The sequence below is a fragment of the Petaurus breviceps genome, unplaced genomic scaffold (assembly GCF_028583685.1).
Source record: "Petaurus breviceps papuanus isolate PSGF00001 unplaced genomic scaffold, PetGlider_PUasm1.0 229, whole genome shotgun sequence".
In the NCBI taxonomy this organism is placed as follows: domain Eukaryota; kingdom Metazoa; phylum Chordata; class Mammalia; order Diprotodontia; family Petauridae; genus Petaurus; species Petaurus breviceps.
The window spans coordinates 31,967,146-31,975,249 of record NW_027185903.1 but is presented as its reverse complement, the minus strand read 5'-3'; the positions used below and the strand labels follow the sequence as shown (position 1 = coordinate 31,975,249).

The 8,104-nt window shown below is 42.1% G+C and overlaps 1 long non-coding RNA gene across 1 annotated transcript in view; it reads left to right on the top strand.

Annotated features, from left to right (window-relative positions):
* LOC138167287 (uncharacterized) overlaps window positions 1–5,090 on the top strand; it is a 167,756-nt gene extending 162,666 nt beyond the window's left edge. Inside the window, exons 4-5 of the long non-coding RNA XR_011169853.1 lie at window positions 2,910–2,970; window positions 3,992–5,090. This is a non-coding gene — a long non-coding RNA (uncharacterized lncRNA). The remainder of the gene's footprint in view (window positions 1–2,909; window positions 2,971–3,991) is intronic.
* Window positions 5,091–8,104: the final 3,014 nt, after the last annotated feature.

Sequence of the window (8,104 nt, the reverse complement as noted above, 5' to 3'; positions counted from 1 at the left end):
CCTTCCTTCCTTCCTTCCTTCCTTCCTTCCTTCCTTCCTTCCTTCCTTCCTTCCTTCGTTCCTTCGTTCCTTCCTTCCTCCTTTCCTTCCTTCCTTCCTTTCTTCTTCCTTTCTTCCTTCCCTCCCTCCTTTCTTTCCTTCTTTCTTTCCTATCTTTGTACCTGATAAATATGTTATATAAATGAAAGAATATATGAGTAAATGTTATATAAATGAATGAATAAGGGAACTTTACATGGGGGCAGGGAAAGGGACATTAAGATGCAGAAGAAAGATACTTAAAAAGCAATGGGGTGGTATGAATCTGAAGACTCTCTTACTTTATTTCATGTCAGTCTGGTCCTGCATGTTTTAAGTTCTAGTTTCTGCCCAAGCAGCAACAGACCAGCAGGCAAGACAACTGGGTTCTAGTACAGAATCCACCACTAAGTAGCAATGTTGAACTCGAGTCTCAGCTTTCTTAGTTGTAAAGAGATACCCCAAAGAAGTCAAAGAAAGAGTTCCACTGTATACCAAAGTGTTCTTAGCAAAATGGTTTTTGGTAGCAAAGAACTGGAAACGAAATGGATGCCTATCAGTTGAGGGATGGCCGATGACAACTGCTGTATATGAGTGTCACGATAGCCTGCTCCTACTAGCTTTGCTTCTGAGGTCAGGAGGAGGGGACCTGAAGGACTCGAGGTTCAGGCAAAGTCCCTAGTCCCAGCCTACATATCCACTGTTGTTGTTCATCCTTCATTGTGTGAAGAGGATCAATGACATCCCTGGGTGATGTCTTGACTCAAACCTAAATTGGATTTAAGTGAGGCCGAGTTGTGCAAAGTCATCAGGCTTACTCTCCCAGGGTCATTAAGATGACTTACAAAGGCCTGGGATATGGTGGATGACAGGTGGGGAAGCTGCAATCTCCAGGCCACATGTGGACTTCTAGGTCCTTGGGTGCCACCCTTTGACTAAGTTCAAATTTTAGATAACACACCCTTTTATTAAGGGGATTTATTCTGTGAAGTTTGGATTAAGTCAAAGTGCCCACACCTCAGGACCTAGGGGGCCATATATGGTTTTGAGGCCACAGGTTCCCTACCTCTGGACCAAGTTCTAACAGCTCCACAGCTCCTGCTTTGGCTGCCTTTATAGTCCTCGAAACAAATTGTTCTCATCTGCTTCTTCTGCTAGGGGCAGTCTTCACATGCTTGAGGTAGACATCCCCTGAACTCACTGGCAGGTTTGAGGCCTGTAGATCACCCTCAGTGTGGTTTAGCCCATCTGCCGAGAAGGTTTTACTGGGGTGTGACTTCTTTACATGCTGCAGCTCCTTGGTGAGAGTTGGGTAAAGGTGGACACCAAAGGTGGATGAGCAGCTCCAAAAAGGGCTCAGTAGCCCTCACACCTTCCTGAACACCCCATCACCTTAGATAGACAAACATGGAGTCCCTTCCCTTGGGTCATGGGGTTCTTGTCCTTAGCCCTTGCTTTCTGTGGTCATGAAATGAATCTTGAGGTGTAGATGCAGCTTCCAGGAGGTGCTGTGCTGGTAATGTTTAACACCAAAAACCAATCACACAAACCAGTCACTACAACGAGGAAATCGGATGTGAGCCTTGTAAGACCCTGGACGCAGGGCTGTGTCAGGCTCACACATGGAGGTGGATGCAGTGGCCCATGTCCTGGAATGAGTTGGCAGGACCTGTTTTCCCATCCTTGTGTGCCTCTCAGGTTTCCAATTTGGTTGTTTCTCCATGCTTGGAAGAGGTTGGGCTGTCTGCTTCGAAACCTAAGTATTCAAAAAAGCTTCTCTGGTTTTTCAATAGGTTGGGTGCTAGAATAATCTGCAAAGTTACAAAGTGGGGAGACCTATTTTGTTTTTGTTTTTTTTTCAGTTAGGCTATGAATAGATATTCTTGAACTAATCATGGAGCTACCTAGCATTATATTTCTTAGTCTCCAACCATGTCAGGCTCTCCTCTAAGCCTTAGCCCAGCCCATCTCCATTAGGGACCACACCTATGGCCAAAGACAGACTGGGCAAACTCTCCTGCTTCAAGCTGCTAGTCTGACAATTCTTCTCTGGGTGAAAGAAGTCATTTATTTGGCCTTGTTATCTGTACAGCCAAAGAGAGTTATTCATTAGCTAGACTTTTAAGGAGTGGGGTAGGGTAAAGGGACAAGGTATAAGATTAACTGACTTCCAAGGGATGTGAGAGAATGTCACTGTTGCTTTCTTGAGATACACAACCAGCCTTGGGGGTCATTGAAAAGCAAACAGGAGAAGGAGCAAAGAAATTACAAAACTCTTAGTTTTGGGGCGGTCTAGGTAGTGCAGTGAATAGAGAACCAGCTCTGGAGTCAGGAGGACCTGAGTTCAAATTCAACCTCAGTCACTTAACACAAAAACTAGCTGTGTGACCTTGAGAAAGTCACTTAACCCCAATTGCCCTACCTTTCCCTCTCAAAAAAAAAAGAAAAAAAAAAGAAAACCTCTCTTAGTTTCAACTCTGCTATTTCAATTCAATTTAACAAACTTATTAAATATCTGCTAGCCTGTTGGTCATTGAATATCTCAGGGCCTCATTCTTGTCTGTAAAATAAGTTTCCTGTAAAAAAGGGAAGCAGAAATAGATTGCCCCTTTGCTTGCTTCCAGTTCTAAATCTATGATTCCCTTAATAAATACCTATTGATTTTTTGATCTCCTATCAGTGCTTTTCAGTGTACAAGGCACTTGACATATATTGTTTCAGTGGATTCATATAACAATTTGTTGTCACTAAAGAGAACATCAACCCTATTTTACAGGTGAAATGGAGTTTTAAAGGGTTAAGTGACTTGTGTAGGGTCACACAGCTAGGGTCACACGCTCAATAAGTACTGGTAGGGGATTTGAATCTGGATCTTTCTCTTCTCGGTTCAGCAGTCTAGCTACTACGTGAGACAAGGCATTGTACTTTCTCGGATTTCATCCTTTAATTGGGGTGAGTGAAGAAAATGTATGTATATGAATATGTGTCTGTTGGAGATGGGAAAGTCACCTTATTTTAATTTCTGCATTGTATTAGACTCAGTACAGGGAGTTTATGCTGAGAGATTTGTTTTTTTTCTGCCTATTTGCAAAATTCAAGACCCTAAAAATTATAGTTGTCTCCTTTCCCAAACACTTCAAAGAGATAGGGTAGATACAAGGACCTAATCATTCAAATTAGTTCACAGTTCCTTGTGTATTCTATGTCAATGCTTCCACTATAATTTCCAACATGTTAAAACTGGCTTATTCAGCATTCTTATGCTCCTCCAGCTGGAGCCATCAAGCTTGAAGGGCTCTGGTGTGGGAAACCCCTTATAATGGTCGTTATCCAGGAAGAAAATAAAAAAGGGAGCCAAAATATGCATTTCCAAACATTTATAAGGCGAATAGGGAATGAAATTGTGATTTCATTGGAACAGGGAGAACCCAGTGAGGAAACTTCTCCGTCTAAAAATGAGCATCTCCTCTGAAGCTTTTATTTAGGCTTTGAGCAATGGTTCTCAGGATTTTTGGTCTCAGGACCCTCTTATACTCTTACAACTTATTGAGTCCTCCTTTCCCCAAAAGAGTTTTTGTTTATATGGATTATATCTATTGATATTTATCACATTAGAAATTACAACATTTTTATTTTATTAGGGAAATAGTAATCTAGTATATGATAAACCCAAATATCCATTTTGGGGACAAAAACTCATTATTTGACAAAAACTACCAGGAAAATTGCAAAACAGTATAGCAGAAACTAGGTATAGACCAAAATCTCATACCACAATCCAAGATAGGGTCAAAATAGGTACATGATTTAAACATAAAGGGTAATACCATAAGCAAATTAGGAAAGCATGGAGTAGTTTACCCAGAAGATCTATAAAGGGAAGAATTTGAGATTCTGTTCAGCACCCTACCTCCTATTGTATTTCAGGTGTTGAATGCTGTTATGTATGACTGTTAATGATTTACTTCTCAAGTCCCTCCAGGCTCCTTGAGACGTCCAAAACGAGGTTCGGGCAGTGTACCAGGCCACTCCTCATTCGCCACCCTAAGATCCTGCACACTCAGTGAATATTGGAGATTGAGTGCCCACCCGCAAACTACCCCGAGACTCCTCACTTGAGCCCCGTTGGACTGGTCCATACCAGGTTATGCTGACTACCCAATCTGCTGTTAAAGTGACCGGAAGGAAAACCTGGATTCACCGCTTGCACATCAAAGTGATGACTCCTCCCACCTCTCCAGACCTGTGAGTGGCAGAACCCACCAGTGACTTACAACTGAAAATCAAGAGACTGTCGTCTAGCGCTCTTGCCTTTAGTTGGTCCTAACCCCTACACTCCTGTAATGGGAATGTAAATTTTAAAGATCTTCCCTGCCCCTAGGCTAAAGTGCACCTGGAGCCTGGGGTGGGAGGCTTGATTTTCAGTAGATACTTCTTGATTGGCCAGTGAGTCAATAAGGTTGCATTCTCTGAGCCAGGAGAAGGCTATATAAGCCCTGATGTGTAGCTTTGTTTTGGGGCTCACTGAAAAGTGTTCTGTGATTTGATCAGATGAAACTCTGGGAAGCCGTTGTCCAGGGCCCCCCCCGGCTTTGAAACCCAGATGTTGATTTGCTATGGATGTAATGGTTGGACAGTTTTGGAAACCTGTCTACTTGATAATTCTGTCTGTATGTTCTGAAGTTCAGGGTGCTGACCTTTTTCCCCTGAACTAGGTGAATGATACATACGTTTGACTGATTAAAGTAAGCTTGTTAACCCATTCTGAGTTGCTTTCCTTTATCAAAGCATATCTAACAACCTGTGGTGGCAGCAACCCTGGGGATGCTGGGGTGCTTGCTGCTACAACTCCCACTTTGTATTCTTGGACTCTTACTAGGACAATTGATGGGACTCTAATTTAAAAAATATGACTCATGGCCAGCCCACCCTTTTCTTTGATCTCTGTACCCTGCTTAGCCCCAGATTTATGTTGTTTCCCTACACAGGCATGTATTTTGCGGGGACCGATGGTGCTGCTTGTGGAGCAGAAAAGCAGCCTTTGGTCAACCTAGTCATATGTCTGCCCTGAGGATGGGTCTCCCGATTGTGGGGGGACCGGGAAATATCACTCTGTTAATTGGGATTGTGTAACTATTGCTGACTGGGTCTCCGGTGGCAACCATGACCACCACATTTTATTTCATTGTAATACCCTTAAGTCATGTAACCCAGTTGTCATCAGGATTTTAAATTGGACTAAACAAACTTGGAAAATGGGGAGGATTTGGGGAATTAGATTTTATGTTGTAGTAAGGGATCCCAGAGCCTTGTTCACTGTTCAGTGCACTCCGGTGCCAAAGGATCTCATTCCCATTTATCCGAATCTGGTTCTTAACCCACCTCCGGAAGTTGATCAAACTCTGCATGGGCCCCTTAACCCACACTCTACCATAACCCCTACAGGTTCAGGGATTACTTTGGCAAACCCCAGGTTACATGCCCACTCTTACACTTTTCCTGTTCTTGATACTGTTTTCTCTTTCCTATATTCCTCGGACCCCAGCCAAACTTCTGACTGCTGGTTTTGCTTGAACCCTGACCCTCCTTATTTTGTTGGGCTAGGTTTAAATTTGTCGAAGGGTTTGACTGATCATGAAATTCAGTATTGGAAGCCCACACTCACCGGCACTGATCTCCCTGCCCACTGTAATCGTGGCTCCCCCAAGCTTACATTAGGAGATGTGCAGGGACAAGCCTGGTGTATTAAATCTAGGGGCTACGCCCTCCAGCAGTCACCTTATAAAAACCTTTGTGCTTCGGTGGTCAAAGTTTTTCCCAAACAGGAATTTTCACCAAATGTTTTCTTAGCCCCTAAAAATGCTTGGTTTGCCTGTACCTTAGGCTTAACTGCTTATGTACAGGAACACCTCCTTGCTGGTAACTCCCCTGAATTCTGCATTTTAGTTCATGTCCTTTCACAGATATACATTTATTCAGGATAAGGGCCTCATGAACATTTTGGGCTACAAGCCTGCTATAAAAGAACAGTCCCATTTTAGTCCCTATCTTAGTTGGTCTAGGCATAGCAGGTTCAGCAGCAGTGGGAACCATGGCCCTAGTACAAGAAAATAGTCATTTTGAAGCCCTCACCTCCCAAGTCTACACAGATATCCGAGACTTGGAGAGCCAAATCTCCTACTTGGATACTGCCCTAGATTCCCTGATTCCCTAGATTCCTAGATTTGGTTTCTCCAAAACCACCTAGGTTTAGACCTCCTGTTTATCAGGCAAGGTGGCCTTTGTATGGCCCTTGGAGAAAGCTGCTGTTTTTATGTCAACCACTCCGGGGTGCTTTGGGAATCTCTGGCTACTGTACATCAACGTTTGGCTGACAGAGAGGCTCATCATCAACAATCTATGTCTTGGTACCAATCCCTTTTTTAAACTGGTCCCTCTGGCTCACAGCACTTCTAACTTCCCTTTTGGGAATATTTGCTTTGTTGTCATTGACCCCCTGCCTTATTAACTGCCTAACTACCTATGTTAGACAAAGGATTCAAGCTGTTAAGCTGTTTGCCCTCCGAACTGCCTATGCTCCTGGACTCAGATGAGTCTGAGATACAACTATGAACCAGTAAAAAGGGGAGAATGAAGTGCCCACCAGAAATTATACACTAGAGACCCCTTAAATCTGCTAGAGGGGACCCCTACTGGGTTCCTTGGAAACCACCTAATAGGCTCCAATAGTAAAGAAATATTTCACTTGTGTTGCTAAAAACATGCCACAGATTCCTATGGATTCAGGTCTGTTTAGCTTCAGTAGAAATAATACTAAGGCTTTGTTTCAATAAGAATAATACTGAGTATGTTTTGCCTCAACAAGAATAATACTGAGAAAGCTTCACCTCAATGGAAACAATGCTAACCCCTTAGAAACATATTCTGTTGCCAGCAATCACATTGTCTATAAAATTATGTCTAACAAAAAGCTCGATGCTGTCTTTCAGTCTGAGAGGCAGTCCCAGCTGGTTAATAAAAACTCTCATCAAATTATAATTGGCCTGGCTGTCCTGTTATATCTTGGTGTCCATTACAGGACCAAACAAGATACAGAGAGCACTTTGAAATGTAAAATAGATCATTTTGATTATATAAAATCAATTTTTTTGTGTAAACAAAACTAAAGCAACCAAAATTAGAAGGAAAGCAGAAAACTGGGGGAAATTTTTGCCCCAAGTGTCTCTGATAAAGGCCCCATCTCTCAAATATATAGAGAACTGAGTCAAATTTATTAGAATACAAGTCATTCCCCAGTTGATGAATGATCACAGGACATGAACAGACAGTTTTCATACAAAGCTCTCTACAGTCATATGAAAAAATGTTCCAAGTCACTATTGATTAGAGAAATGCAAATTAAAACAACTCTGAGCTACCACCTCATACCTATTAGATTGTCTAATATGACAAAAAGGAAAATAATAAATATTGGAGGGAATGTACAAAAGCTGGGACACCAATGTACTATTGGTGGATTTGTAAACTTATCCAACTATTCTGGAGAGCAATTTGGAACTATGCCCAAAAGGCTGTAAAACTGTGCATACCCTTTGAGCAATACCACTCCCAGGGCTGTATCCCAAAGAGATTTTTTTAAAAGGGGAAAGAAGACTTATTTGTACAAAAATATTTATAACAGTTCTTTTTGTGGGAATGGGAAATTGAGGGAATGACCATTAATTGGGGAATGGCCAAACAAGTTGTGATATGTGTTTGTGATGGAATATTATTGTGCTATAAGAAATGACAAGCAGAATGATTTCAGAAAAACATGGACAGACTTACATGAACTGATGCAAAATGAAGTGAGCAGAACCAGGAGAACATTGTACACAGCATCAGCAATATTGTATGATGAACTGTGAATGATTTAGCTATTCTCCACAATACAATAATCCAAAATAATCCCAAGGGACTCATGATGAAACATTATATCCACCTCCAGAGAAAGAACTGATATTCAGTCTGAATACAGACTGAAGCATACTATTTTTCTTTTCCTTCCTTCCTTCCTTCCTTCCTTCCTTCCTTCCTTCCTTCCTTC